The following is a 13,463-nucleotide window of genomic DNA, read 5'->3' as shown; positions in this document are numbered from 1 at the left end:
AAAGTAAACTTGACAGATACTTGTGGGTGCAGATTGTTTCACATTGAAATTCTTCCTAGGCTTTAGAAAACTTCTGTAGACTAGAGTGAACACCAAGATTTTATTTAGGTTGTAATTCGGTCAATTTGATCTTTAATATTTGTATTTGATTTCCTTACTGCAAGTATTACACTTATTTGCCTTCTTTGTTCATTTTCATTGGCTTAAATGATAGTATTGTTCCCCGCTGCATAAACAGGGAGCACAGTTTTCCACACCCATATTAGAAATGGAACATTGGGCTCCAGGGGACAAGGTTTGAACTAAACCTTGTACTAAACCTTGTCAGGCCAATAACTAAGAGGAAAAGCTGTGGCAACTTGAGTCAGCTCCTCTCTGAGGGTCATTGCTTTGCATTTATTGTTCATTGTGTTCTTGTAATGTTGACTTAGCTGGTCCCCTTGAACTTCTTTTAAATTGGTGAGAAAAGGGGTCTTTTTTGCCTTTTCACATTGCATGAATTGATTAGATTGTATTCAATAGCTCTTATCTCTTGACTGGATTGGATCTAACGAGGTTGGCAGGAATAGTGCAGGCTACTAGCACATACATAGGAATAACTGGGATATCTGAAGATAAAACATTTTCCAAGCCAGATAATTGTTGGCTTCACAGTCTGTGAGTTGGTCGGGGATCAACGTCAACGAAAATTATTGTCAGTTTATGGTATGTGGAGGGAGCAGTTGAGATTTGGCATCTCTCTACACAGTTTTCTTTGCAGGATAGGAAAAACAAAGCTAGAAACAATATTACCTTTGGAGGCAGGGGGTGTTGTCCCCAAATGATAGCAGCCAGATGAGTTAATACTAGTATAGCCTACACTTTCCCCATTGGTCTGGATGCTATCTTGCATTCTAATTAGCCAACAGCTAACATCTCCCTTTTAAAGGAGGAATATGAGCAAAATAATGGTCCCCCTCCAAAAAGGCAGAAATCACTCAAATGGCATTATATGGTGAGCCACTCTCTCTTTTCTTCCATTCCATTCCTCACTCTCTCATGCTACCTCATATCTCATGGGACTAAAACAGAATCTTATACCGATGATCAAAGACCTTCCTCCTTATTATGACTTTAAATAATTTTTTTTAGCATTTTCTGTTTATTTATTTACTTCATTTATAATCTCCCTTTGTCACAGAAATGCAAGGCAGACAAGCATAGGTTCTGTTTTCTCTTTGAAATATTAGTTAATATCTTAATGCAAACTATCAAGGGAAAGGGAAGTTGGGATTGTAGTTGCTGCCGCCTTCCCTGAATTTTGCATATTGATTGTAACTCCTGCACAGGAAGCTATGCATGATCATTCCAGAACTATGGTGCCTTTCACACTGAGACTTTAAAGCATTTCATTACCTGCTCTGCATCCCATGTTTGCAGGGGTTTCACACTTGAAAGGTAATCATGAGACGCAGTACTGCTCTTAGTCAGTGGCATTCCTGATTTTCCTCTCTGTGGACATATAGCAATGTTATTTTTTAAGCTGCTGCTGAGTCCAGGCTGGCCTGATTTTTCTCAGTGTGAACACTTTTGTCCCCTTTTTTCTTCTCTTTTGTGAACACTTTTGTCCCCTTTTTGCTCCCTCCTTTTCCTCAGGAGCTTATTGGTATGTGCAGAATTAACTACTCTCACCCTCCTCAGCTCTCTGAACTACTTGTCCACCATTTTTATCAATGAAGCAAGATAAGTGTCATAAGGCTGCTTCTCCGTTGGCTTCCTTCCTCCTGGGTTTGCACATACACTCTTTTTTTTTCTTTTCAAAAGACAAGAACCATTCCTAATCTTGTTGCTTATTCCCTGCTGGCTTTAAAAGACAGGAAAGGGTTAAATGGCTGCCTTTTCATTCCTCCCTCTAGGGGTATGCACATTCTCTCTCTCTCTCTCTCTCTCTCTCTCTCTCTCTCTCTCTCTCTCTCTCTCCCTCTTTTTTTTTTAAGCCAGGAATGGTTTGTATCGTTGACTTGTAGAAACGTTACTGCTGATTTCCTCCTGGCTTTAAAAGCCAGGAAAGGGTTGAATGGCTGCCTTTTCCTTCCTCCCTCAGTGATATGAGTGCACTTTTTTTTTCAAAGCTAGGTAAGTGTTGTAATGTTGTAATGTGCTGTGTTGTAATGTTACTGCCCTTTCCTCCTGGCTTTAAGTCAGGAAAGGGTTAAATGGCTGCTTTCCCCTCCCTCCTGGTAAGCTAAAAAAACCCAAGCCTTTTTGCATAGCCCTTTGCAAAGCAAAGCAGCAGGGAAGCTGCTGGGAGGGAATGAGCCAGCAGCAGTTTAACCCTTCTTTCCTGGCTTGGCTTTTAAAAAAAATGAGACTGGAACAAGCAGGAAAAGTACGTTTTCCCTCAAACTCTGCTACCAATTGCCTCTCTAGTGAGCATGGGATAGTCCAATCAGCAAATACAGGTGAGGGATGGGTTCCATGTTACTACACATGCTCAATGTGTAAAAAAAAAAAAAAAGTGCCGTGAATTGCAAAACCCCCAAATCCTGAAACTCTACCGAGGCTTCAAAGCCAGTCTAAAATGAAAAACAAGAGCACAAATTGAAACTGCCTTGGACATTGTGGAATATGGAAGTGCCATGCCGAAGCCATTGCGATGGGGATGAATGTTGGTTTAAACCATAAGTGCAAAAGGGGTCTATGTTCGGGGTCAAGATGCATTCGGTGTTCAAGCATAGATCCTATCAGTTCTATGGATGACAGGCTATGGCAGATAGGTCCCTGTACCCTCACAGCAAGCACTCCATGGTCTTGGTTGAAAAGGCTTTATTCAGGAATCAAATCATGTTCATAGATATGTCCACAGGTTGATCAGAAATTGACAGGAATGGTAAAATCTGTAAAAACTACTGTTCATATAGGTCTCAAGCACTCTCCCCCCTCCCAATAGGAAAGCATAACTTTTGTTGCAAAGCTGTCCTGAGAACTCCCTAAATAGTTTACATGCTTTGTCTAGACATAAGAGAGGCAACAGATTAAGAATGAAACACAGTATTCTTCTTCCCCCTGAGAACTAGCAAGTTTGCAAGGTCAGAGACACAGAGCTTCAAAGCACAAGAGATAAGACACTCTGGATACAGCAGGCCTGTGAATACAAGACAAGTTATGGCTTCAGCAATATGATATCAAGGCACAGCACAGAATAATGGCTCATAGCAACACATCAGATGAAATTAATGGCATGAAGGGGTGCAGACATGACAGAGCTCTGAGCTGTATCAGTGCATAGAACTCATGTGTAGGTTCAGCAGGAGCAATCCTTCATCCTTCTGTGAATACATTTCTATTAACTGTTTGTGCAGGAATAAGGATGCCCTCCCCCCCCGGACATCCCTTTATGGTCACTAAGAGTTTGTAAAAATCAGAAACATAGTTTCAGTTTAATTCAAGCTATTTTCCCAACCAACTCTGTATCAATTTTTCCCTCTCTTTATGCTAGTGCCTTAATTTATAATATTTTATTTTGTTAAAGAATAAAAGACACTTTGGCAATAGACTAGTGATATAGATCACTGAATGCTCAGCTGTACCCATTATCATGAATTAAAAGAATCATATGTGGAATTGTAATAGTAAGCCTTAATTGAATGGAAGTAGTCTGATAAATTGAGAACTCTGTATGAAGCAATCATTCCTTAGAATATAACTCACATGAATTATAGGAGGGAGCATTCATGAGCAACAGTTACTATTTTATACAGGGTTATTTTAAGTTTTGCAATATGAAATACAGACATGGATTCTTTAGAACAACTAAGCCATATAGCTCCCATTCACTTTGATGAATCCAGTGGTAATGCATTGATTTATGTTTCCTTGTTCAAATAAGAGCCAAATACAGACCACAAGTATGCAAGACAGAATAGTCTCTTAATACATTCTCTGAAATTATGGGAATCTTTTCTTAGAAATACATAGATCACTTTCTCAAAAAGCTCAGGCCAGATACATGTGGTACAAAACCTTATGTACTTCTAGTTTGCTTGTTAATTTTATTAGCATAGCCAATGCATGCCAAGGACCAATATGTCCTTACACATTCAAATAAAGCAGAGAGTATCACATAAATAAATTTTGCCAACCAAAATGGGAGTCTTTTGTAGGACAGAAATCTGGGATACAACATTTTGTGACTGTTGACCTGAGCCCTTGCCAGGAAGATAATTGGGCCCTGTGCCTGCCATTCCTCCCTGACTGTATTTTCCTGTAATGTGTGTTCAGCAGGATTGTCCCCTGTGCATGTAAATTGTGCTGTGTTGGTAGCAATGAAGCCTCTGATACTAGTTGAGTTGATGTACTGTGATGCCTCATCAACATTCCTTCTGCTCAGATAACAAAGTTCTCCAAAGTTCTCAGTCCAGAACTGGTGAAGGATGGGGAAAACTGTCAGTTTATTTGGAATTAACACATTATTCTTACAGACAGAAATACCTTCATGGGCATGCTGAGGACTTGGAATAGATCCCAGAAAGCAGGAAAGCTAAGGAGCAGAAACTCCAAATGTAAGATGGCTGACAGAATGGCCCAGAGTAGGTAATAAAGTAAAAAATAAGAATCTGGGGGGAAGACAGGTAGGGAAGATGGAAGGCACAGGAGGCAGAGACTGGGAATAAGAAGAAGCTAATGAAGCCTGTAGGAAGCTCATAGAATTTAAAATTCGTAAATAGTTGGGGTAAAAGGGATGAGGATAGAAAATTCCCACAGTAGACGAAGAGCAAGCTATTGCTACAATTTTGGCAGCATTATTACCTAAGATGCAATGATTCACTTGAGGTGAGGTTGAGGAAGTTCCAAACCAACAATGAGATTAAACATAATCCACCAATTGAACAATGCATGTTTCAAAAAGCTGACAAAACCACTTGCCCACCTAGTAAAAATAAAAGGCAGACACAAGGTTTGGGTATAAATAAGGGCCACTTTATTAATTAAACCATAACAAAACCTGTCATTGCAGCAAGGGATCTAACTGAAGTACAGGTCAAGCCCTGGGATCCACCTGGACCTCCACCTTGACCTGTCCGGGCGAGCCCCCACTGCCTCAGGGGTGTTCCATCCCATGGATGACTGGGACCCGGCAGCCAGGCAAGTGGTTTCCCCTGTAAAGCTCAAGCCCCCACAGCTGTGGAGCCTGGAGGTGGCCTTGTCCAGGGTCCCCACCAGGCAGTCTGCCCTCACAGCTGGCAGCCGTACAGCCTCACCAACTGCTCTAGATAGACCCCAATTCCCACCAAATGGGAATGCGCCAAGGGGGTCACCGGCCCGCACCCTTGATCCTATCCTACCAACGCTAGGGCCAAGCCTCTGCTTAGGCCCTTGCGCCCCACAGGTGGCTTATGGCCAACCTGAGCCCTTGCCACAAATCACTCAGAAATATGTTATTGCCCGCAACTGATAAGTGGGCCCCATCACTATGGTACAGGTTGGCCCTCTCTGTCCTAATATTTGGGTGAGGTAAATAAATCTCCAGGCCTGTAGCTAAGGCCTTCTCAAGGGCTCTGTTGGCCCGATGCCTGGCCCTCTCAATCCCTGCAGGGTCCAAGGCTTCCTGCCACACCCAATGCGGAAGCATTGCCGACCAGATAATCAGGGTATTGGGCCATTGCTCTCCAATGAAACACAGATCATCCTCGGCCTGTAAAGAAAGGGCCTTACCCTTCACCATACCAAGATCATTACAACCCAAATGGATCACAAGAATATCCGGCTGCGGACCACTCCTTCCTTCGAAGAGCAAGTGCAGCAGACCCATCCATCTCAATCCCCACAGGCCCTGCCATTCAATTGTGGCCCACTGGCCAAGGCTGAGCTGGGACCTGATCACAGTCTTCTTAGCCTGGTGTGCCACCCAAAAGATCATACTGTGGCCACAGTTGAGGACACTCATCCTCAACCTTCCCAGCTGGACCACAGCCCATAAAAGAAATTAAAGTTAATGTGTGCTCTGAAAGCTGTCCAAAGGCCAAACATACGACCGGAAGGCCCTTGAACACCAACGCCCAACCTTCTGAATAACAGGCCCTGGGTATCCCATTGCAGCTGCCGTAGAGGTGGCTCCAATATGAAAAGAGTGCATGCCAAACTGCACGCCAGCTAACCCCAATTCTTTGAAGCCCTTACCTGTAACTGCCCCAAACTGGTATTTTGACAGTGGGGAACCATCCCTGTGCCGGAACAACAGTCCGGCACCCTCACCCTGCTTGTCTACATATTGCCGCAAGGCCTTAACTGGGCATAAGCCTGGCTCAGCACATGGACCCAGCGGGATCACAGTCCCTCTACCAAGCTGGTCAGTTTTTGACCGATGCACAGAGAGGGCCACGGAGTCTCCTGCAAACAAAAGGTCCTGCGCCATCAGTGCCCGTCCAGACTTATCCGAGAGGGACTGCGCCACTAACTCTCTAATTCTCAAGGCCCCAAAGAAAGCCGTAAGGGCAGCCGCATGAAACAAACACGACTCGTAATCCGAATGGCATACCCTGGCCCACACAGATCCCAGGCCTCTAAGAACCAAAGGGGAAATAGGTTTTCTGTTGTCCCGATGGACCCCACCTTCCCGGGTCCAACCCTCAAGCATTTTCTTTACCCTGAAATCCCCGGTAGCCTCTCCCAGGCCCTTGGCCTAACTGGCGAAACCTAAAGCCGCCAGCTGCCCATGGATGGACTTGATTGCCAGTCCCTTACTTTTCTGCATTACACAGAAGTGCATACGGTACTCTACAGGGATAGGCCATACGTGTTGTAGACCGTTACCCCTTCTAAATTGGCAAACTGTCTGATCATTGTGTGCTGAGAGCAATTGCTAATTTTATGGCCCTTTCAGCTTCTAGTCTCCAAGACTCCACAGGTTCAAGGGAATCACAGCCTGCAAAGCATTGGCCCCGGGGGTGAGCTGGCTGAAACAGGCCATCTGAAAGCGAGACAGAGCATCCGCCACGCTATTATTCACCCCAGGAACATGCTTAGCCTTAAATGTCACGTTTAATCTTAAACAATGGAGCATCAAGGCTCATACCAGCCTCATCACCCTTGTGGATCTAGATGAAAGGGAGCGAAGGGCATGCACCACAGCCTGGTTGTCGCACCAAAAGTGGACATTGTGGTTTGCCAGTTCTGTCCCCCACAAACAAACTGCAACAAGGATGGGGAACAACTCCAAAAATGTGAGGTCCTTAGTCAGCCCCTTTTTAACCCAGTGAGCAGGCCAGCATTCAGCACACCAGTGCCCCCAGAAATAAACCCCGAAACCAATGGACCCCAAAGCATCTGAGGACACCTGCAGGTCAGCTTGCAACAGGAGGTCTTCCCTCCAAAAGGAGACCCCATTATACTCCTTAAGGAATTCTTCCCAGACCGCTAGGTCCACTCTCATGCCTCTATTAATCTTAAGCCGATGGTGGGGTGACCTAAGGCGCACCATCGCATCACAAAGATGTCTCAAAAACGCTCTGCCTGGAGCAACCACCCTACATGCAAAGTTCAAATGCCCAACAAGCTGCTGAAGCTCCACCAAAGTAACCTTACGCTTACTCTGAAACGAAGCCAGCCGGGCCCTGAGATTGTCCAGCTTTGCAGCTGGCAACCATGAAGTCTGCTGCACTGTGTCCAACTCAATACCTAGGAAGGTGAAAATTGGGGCGGGGCCCTCAGTCTTTTCATGGATGAGCGGAACACCCAATTCCACAGCCAAACTAATAAAGCCCTGCAAGATGTGGGAACATCTACCACCACCAGGGGGCGCCACGAAAAGAAAATCGTCTAAATAATGGGCCATGTCCTGACAGTGCAGCCGTGACCACAGGGCCCATTTGAGGAAGGAGCTGAAACGCTCAAAGGCCACACAGGAAATAGAGCAGCCCATAGGCAGGGCCCTGTCCATATAATATTGGCCTTCAAACAAGAAGCCAAGCAGCTCGAAATCCTCCGGGTGTACTGGAAGAAGGTGAAATGCAAACTTAATGTTGCATTTCGCCTTTTCCGCTCCAATGCCACAGCTCCTTACGACTTTGACCACTTGGTCAAAGGATGTATATCTGACAGAGCATAAGTGATCAGGGATAGCATCATTCACCGATCCGTCCTTGGGGTAGGAAAGATGATGGATGAGCTTGTACTCCCCAGCCATCTTTTTAGGAACTACGCCCAATGGGGACATGCGCAAATCTCCCCATTTGCGCATGTTCCGGGGGGAACACTCTGAACACTCCTTGGCTATCTTACTATGGACCACCTCCTCCAAAACCACAACAGAATGCAAATTGGCAGACATGGAAGGGGCCCGTGGGCCCTGAAATGGGATCCTGAAACCAAACGTAAAACCCTCTAACAAGAAACGAGCATCCCTGGACCTGGGGTAAGCTGCCAACAGCTGCTTAAGAACCCTCAGATTTATTGGGCTGGGACCCTTTTCCAACTGGAGGTTGGAAGCTCCCACCCCCTCTGCCCCCCCCGCCTGCCCCCCCCACCTGGACTGCCGGGGGCAGGTGGTGAATGAGTGCCCCCCCCAGGGATAGCATCATTTACCGATCCGTCCTTGGGGTAGGAAAGATGATGGATGAGCTTGTACTCCCCAGCCATCTTTTTAGGAACTACGCCCAATGGGGACATGCGCAAATCTCCCCATTTGCGCATGTTCCAGGGGGGACACTCTGAACACTCCTTGGCTATCTTACTATGGACCACCTCCTCCAAACCCACAACAGAATGCAAATTGGCAGACATGGAAGGGGCCCGTGGGCCCTGAAATGGGATCCTGAAACCGAACGTAAAACCCTCTAACAAGAAACGAGCATCCCTGGACCTGGGGTAAGCTGCCAACAGCTGCTTAAGAACCCTCAGATTTATTGGGCTGGGACCCTTTTCCAACTGGAGGTTGGAAGCTCCCACCCCCTCTGCCCCCCCCGCCTGCCCCCCCACCTGGACTGCCGGGGGCAGGTGGTGAATGAGTGCCCCCCCCCGCAAATGGGGCACTGATGCTTGAAATTGCAAGATTTTCTGGAACAGATGCCTTGGGAGCTGTAGTCCCAACAGAGAAGCCGAGGTTGAACCGGCTGACCTGCTGGACTGCGGGTACCCTGTGCACTTTGATTCTTATGAACTAAGTGGCCACTATCTGTGCGGTCACCCGCATTCGGCTTGGCAGGGGACATAACCTGAAGCCATAGCTACTGGTGAATCTTATCCCACTGCATGGCCAAATTAAGGGCAGCCCTCATCCGGAATTCCTCATCATATTGGAGCCATGCTCCACCAACGAAATCCAAATAACCCCTGTATATTATATCAATGTATTGAAATAACGGTGCAGCCCTCTAAGGCTGCACCCTGGCAATGACCCCCACATAAATTAACATGCCGGGGAGCCAATTGTGCCAATTGCGGTCAACCTTCCTTCTCTTCAACCACTCCTTGTCCCTGTCATCAAGGTCTTCCTTCTCCTTTTTCTCCAGCTCCCTGAATAGGAGATTGAAGACATCCACATACTCCCCCTGTAATATCTTGTCCCTAGTAGCCGGGGTTAAATGATCCCCTAGAGGCATAGCCGTGTCACCAAAAGGCAAAGCCCTAAAGGGCACAGCTCCGTAATTAGGCATACCAGGGGTGGGCCAGATCCAAGGGAAATAACCCCAAGGGGAAGGTTGACTAGTGGAGGGTTGAGCATCCCTCCCATACCATGGTGATAATCCCGATGATGCAGGGGACCCGGCAGGAGGAACACCTTCCCTAACTTGCCCAGACCAGGGAGGAAACATATACTGAGGCCACCCAGCCGAAGTCTGTTGTACCTGAGCAGTGCCAGCAGATGTGTATGAAGTCTGAGTTGTAGCTGGGTGGGTGGGTGTGGGAACATGACCCCACAGCCATGTGCTGGCCTGTGATGTACTTGCAGACTTACCCTCAACGTCCGAAGGCTGTACTGCCACTGCCACCTGTCCAGGATCCACCTCCCACGCTTGCTTTTCCTGGGTCTCAGGCTCGGCAACCCCATTTTCCACCACAGGAACCGAAGTGCTGTGTTCACCAACTTGCTGCCCGCACATCCCTTCAAGAGCAGAAAGCCTATTTAATATTTCATGCTGAAAAGTAGCATGTGAAGTTGACTTGGCCACCTTGGCTCCTTTTGCCCGAGGAGGCCCTGCATCCATGCCACCCCTGGCTTGCTCCAGGGCCACTAGTTGGTCCAGTATTTCCTGCCTCTCAGAGGCTTCAGCCTCATTCTCAGAAGAGGAAAGGGTAGGAGCCGGTCGTTTAGGTGGAGGCCGTTTGGCTGGCTGCTTGCCTTTAGAGGGCCCTTTTCCTTTTCCCGGCATGGCTACCCCCAAAAGCACAGATGTAAAATTCTAGCAAAACTGCAGATGGCTGTTGATGGCTTACCAAGGCCACCCACTCAGCTCAGGGCAGTAATGAGATACAAACCAATAACTTGCTACTCTGTAAACAAACCCCTAGCCACTGTGCTACAGTAACACAGTAAGGACTAATGGGCCTCCACAAAATGGCCACTGAACAAAATGGTGTCACCATGCAAAAAAACCCCTCAGGCCAGCCAACAGACACCCAGGAAGCCCTGCACCAGGACCCTGTTAATCCCAGATAAAGTGTGGGGTGTGTGTGTGAAGGGCTCAGTTATCCACAAATCCCCGCATTTATCGCCGTAGCTTGCCCCACAAAGGTGCAGAGCACCTGGAAAAACACCCTGTAAGGTACTCGCCAAGCAGCACAAACAAAGCCCCAGATCAGCCCCATGAGAAGGCCCAACAAACAGCGCACTCAAGCGCACGCCTGGGCACAGCGAGGCAGCCACCCGTAGCTGCGGGGGGAGGGAGCACTACGCGCCAAAGGAAACAGCCGCAGCGCTGAAATCGCCACCCGCAGCCGTGGGGGGGGGGGACAATGCTGAAAAAGCTGCCACATGAGTCAGTGATCCAATCCGCTGCTGCTTGTTCTGTGCCGCCACTGTACTCGACACTGCTGCTCAACTGCTTTTTCCTAAGGGGGAGAAGGGGCCTCAACACCTGAGGCTGCTTCCACGCCTAAGCACCTGCAGCTGCCTTGGCCTCACCAACTGCCACCGCTCTGGCGCTCTCCCAGGAAGAGAAGAGACACACTCCTCCCAGCCCGAGCTCAGAGCAACAGCTGAGATGGGCTGGGCGAGCGGAGCCCAAAACTCCGTCTTGGCTCCACCCACCCAGATACCCAGATGGAGAGAAAAGGCAGGCTGCCTTCTCTTCTCCACGATGGCAAACACAGCCCCCAGCCCCAAGCAGCCTGGTCTGCATGCCGGGAGTGCCGAATTCCCTTTGGAAAATTCCACCAGATTTATTGGCTTGAACTGCACAAACAGGGATCCTGGTTATACCTGATGGGTCATGAGGAGGCAAAAGGCAGAACAAAACACCAAAATGCTGCCCTTTTAAAGCTTTTCCCACAAACACTGTAAAAAGCACATGGTACAATGTTTTGAATTCCAGTTGCGTACTGTTTTCCTTACTTTCCTCCTTTTTGACTCTTTTATTGTTTTTCAGAGCTGAAAAAATTTTAAAGAGTGCCAAAAATGAGGAGGAGAGTGGAACTGTAGATCGGTTAACTCGTGATTTATATGATGGTAACCAGTGCCAACAGGAAACAAGGTACAGTGCAGAGAATATAAACACAGAATGATGAATAAAACAATCATGGCATTTTTTGTCTCAGATTTACATAACTGTGTACACACAATTTTATGTGTGCAGTCTCAGCTGAAAACAAAGCTTTGGCACACACACAAGAGAAGCAGATTGGAGGCTGGCTGGAGTTACAGATGGGATCTGAATGCTTTCACTGTACTAACATTGATGATAACAGAAGTTTTCTACAGTTGTTTATTCAGGAGTTTTTTCTGATTTAAAATGTTTACTTTCTTCTCAGAATGCCTAGGCAAACTTTTTAGGAATAATCAATTAAAATGATATTTTACAAGGCTTCCAGATGAAGCAATGATTAAAGTGCCTAAAGAAGGAGGGGGGGGGGGGAGTGGAAGATGTTCCTTGCACAAGTGAATTTATCTGAAAAAACAGAACTGTTGAAAGGAAATTTAAAACATAACTAGGTAACACCATCCAGTGGCCATCCCCTGAAACTCATACACATTACTTGCTTTGGGGCACTATACATAACAATTGAAGGTTGCTGATGTATTGAACAAGTTTTTATCTTCAAGTGTCTCACATAATTGACAACTACAGTTCAGAAAGACAAAAACAAATGCTCATTCTTCCCCATATATAAAAACGGTGTCATTTTGTTTTGTTAGGGAAGAAACTAATGTCATACAGCATAACAAAAGAACAGACAGATCTATGGGTTAGACCCAGACAATGGCCTTGAAAAAAAAATCTGTGTGCAACATATGAACAATATTATACTGTTCACATTGCTTGAACTTTGTAAAATGGGATTTGAAAATGAAATTCATACTCATAATAAGATAATGGACTTTGAGAATAGCAGCGCTTGGAGGCAACCAGCAATCTGAATTAAAGCTGATAGTCTCTCTCTTTTCACAAAAGGACAGCAGGAAACAAAAAAGGATTTCCCCTTTTTTCTAGCAAGAAACCCAGGATTTATTCTACAGGCAGATGGGGAGAATTTCATAAAGTTTTTTTTTCTTTTCCAGTTACACTTTCCCTAATTTCTTGACATGCTGTCCAAACGAATATGATTAAATGGGATAATAACTTAGAAAAGTGTATCCTTGGTATAAAATATACAACTGGATTTTATTAATATCCTACTATATAAAAGGCTAACCGAGTTCCAGACAACTCACTTCCTACCTTGGTGCATCTCCAGAGGGCGCTGCTGTGGAGGGAAGCCCAGAAGAGGCAGCCCATCTCTCTGAGAGCGCACCACAGGAGGAAGCCCAGGCTGGGAATCACTCCATCAACAACATACCAACTGGGTGATGTAAAATTGTTTGGCAAAATGCTGTATTGTTTGTCATGGTAGTTTTAAGCTTTTGATAAAGTTTTTATATGAAATGAGATATAAATGCTGGTAACACCTATTAGGCTCTGCAGGCCCCTCACATCAATAGCCATAAGATGGTTATAATATTGTTCCTCTTGAAGAATCCTGGCATAACATCTTTGTGTCCGAAAAAAAAGAAACAACTTTATTAACAAACCTTGAAGCAAGTCACTCATCTGTGAAGTCATTTCTGGAACTGTTTTCCATCTATCAGACTGGAAACAAAGTGCATCATTGTATCAAGTTTGGATTCCAACAACATTCTTTTGTATCCATTGGTGTATATATGGTTTATACTGTACATTGTTACTAGTGAAATAGTTACCCGCTCTTAGGATTTCATATTGTGAATTTCTATCTTTATTTATTGCATTTATAATATTTATTAAAATCAAAAAGAGTTTCTGGGTACTAGT

Source organism: Eublepharis macularius, chromosome 8 (genome assembly GCF_028583425.1).
Source record: "Eublepharis macularius isolate TG4126 chromosome 8, MPM_Emac_v1.0, whole genome shotgun sequence".
In the NCBI taxonomy this organism is placed as follows: Eukaryota; Metazoa; Chordata; class Lepidosauria; order Squamata; family Eublepharidae; genus Eublepharis; species Eublepharis macularius.
Note: the sequence above shows the minus strand (reverse complement) of the source record.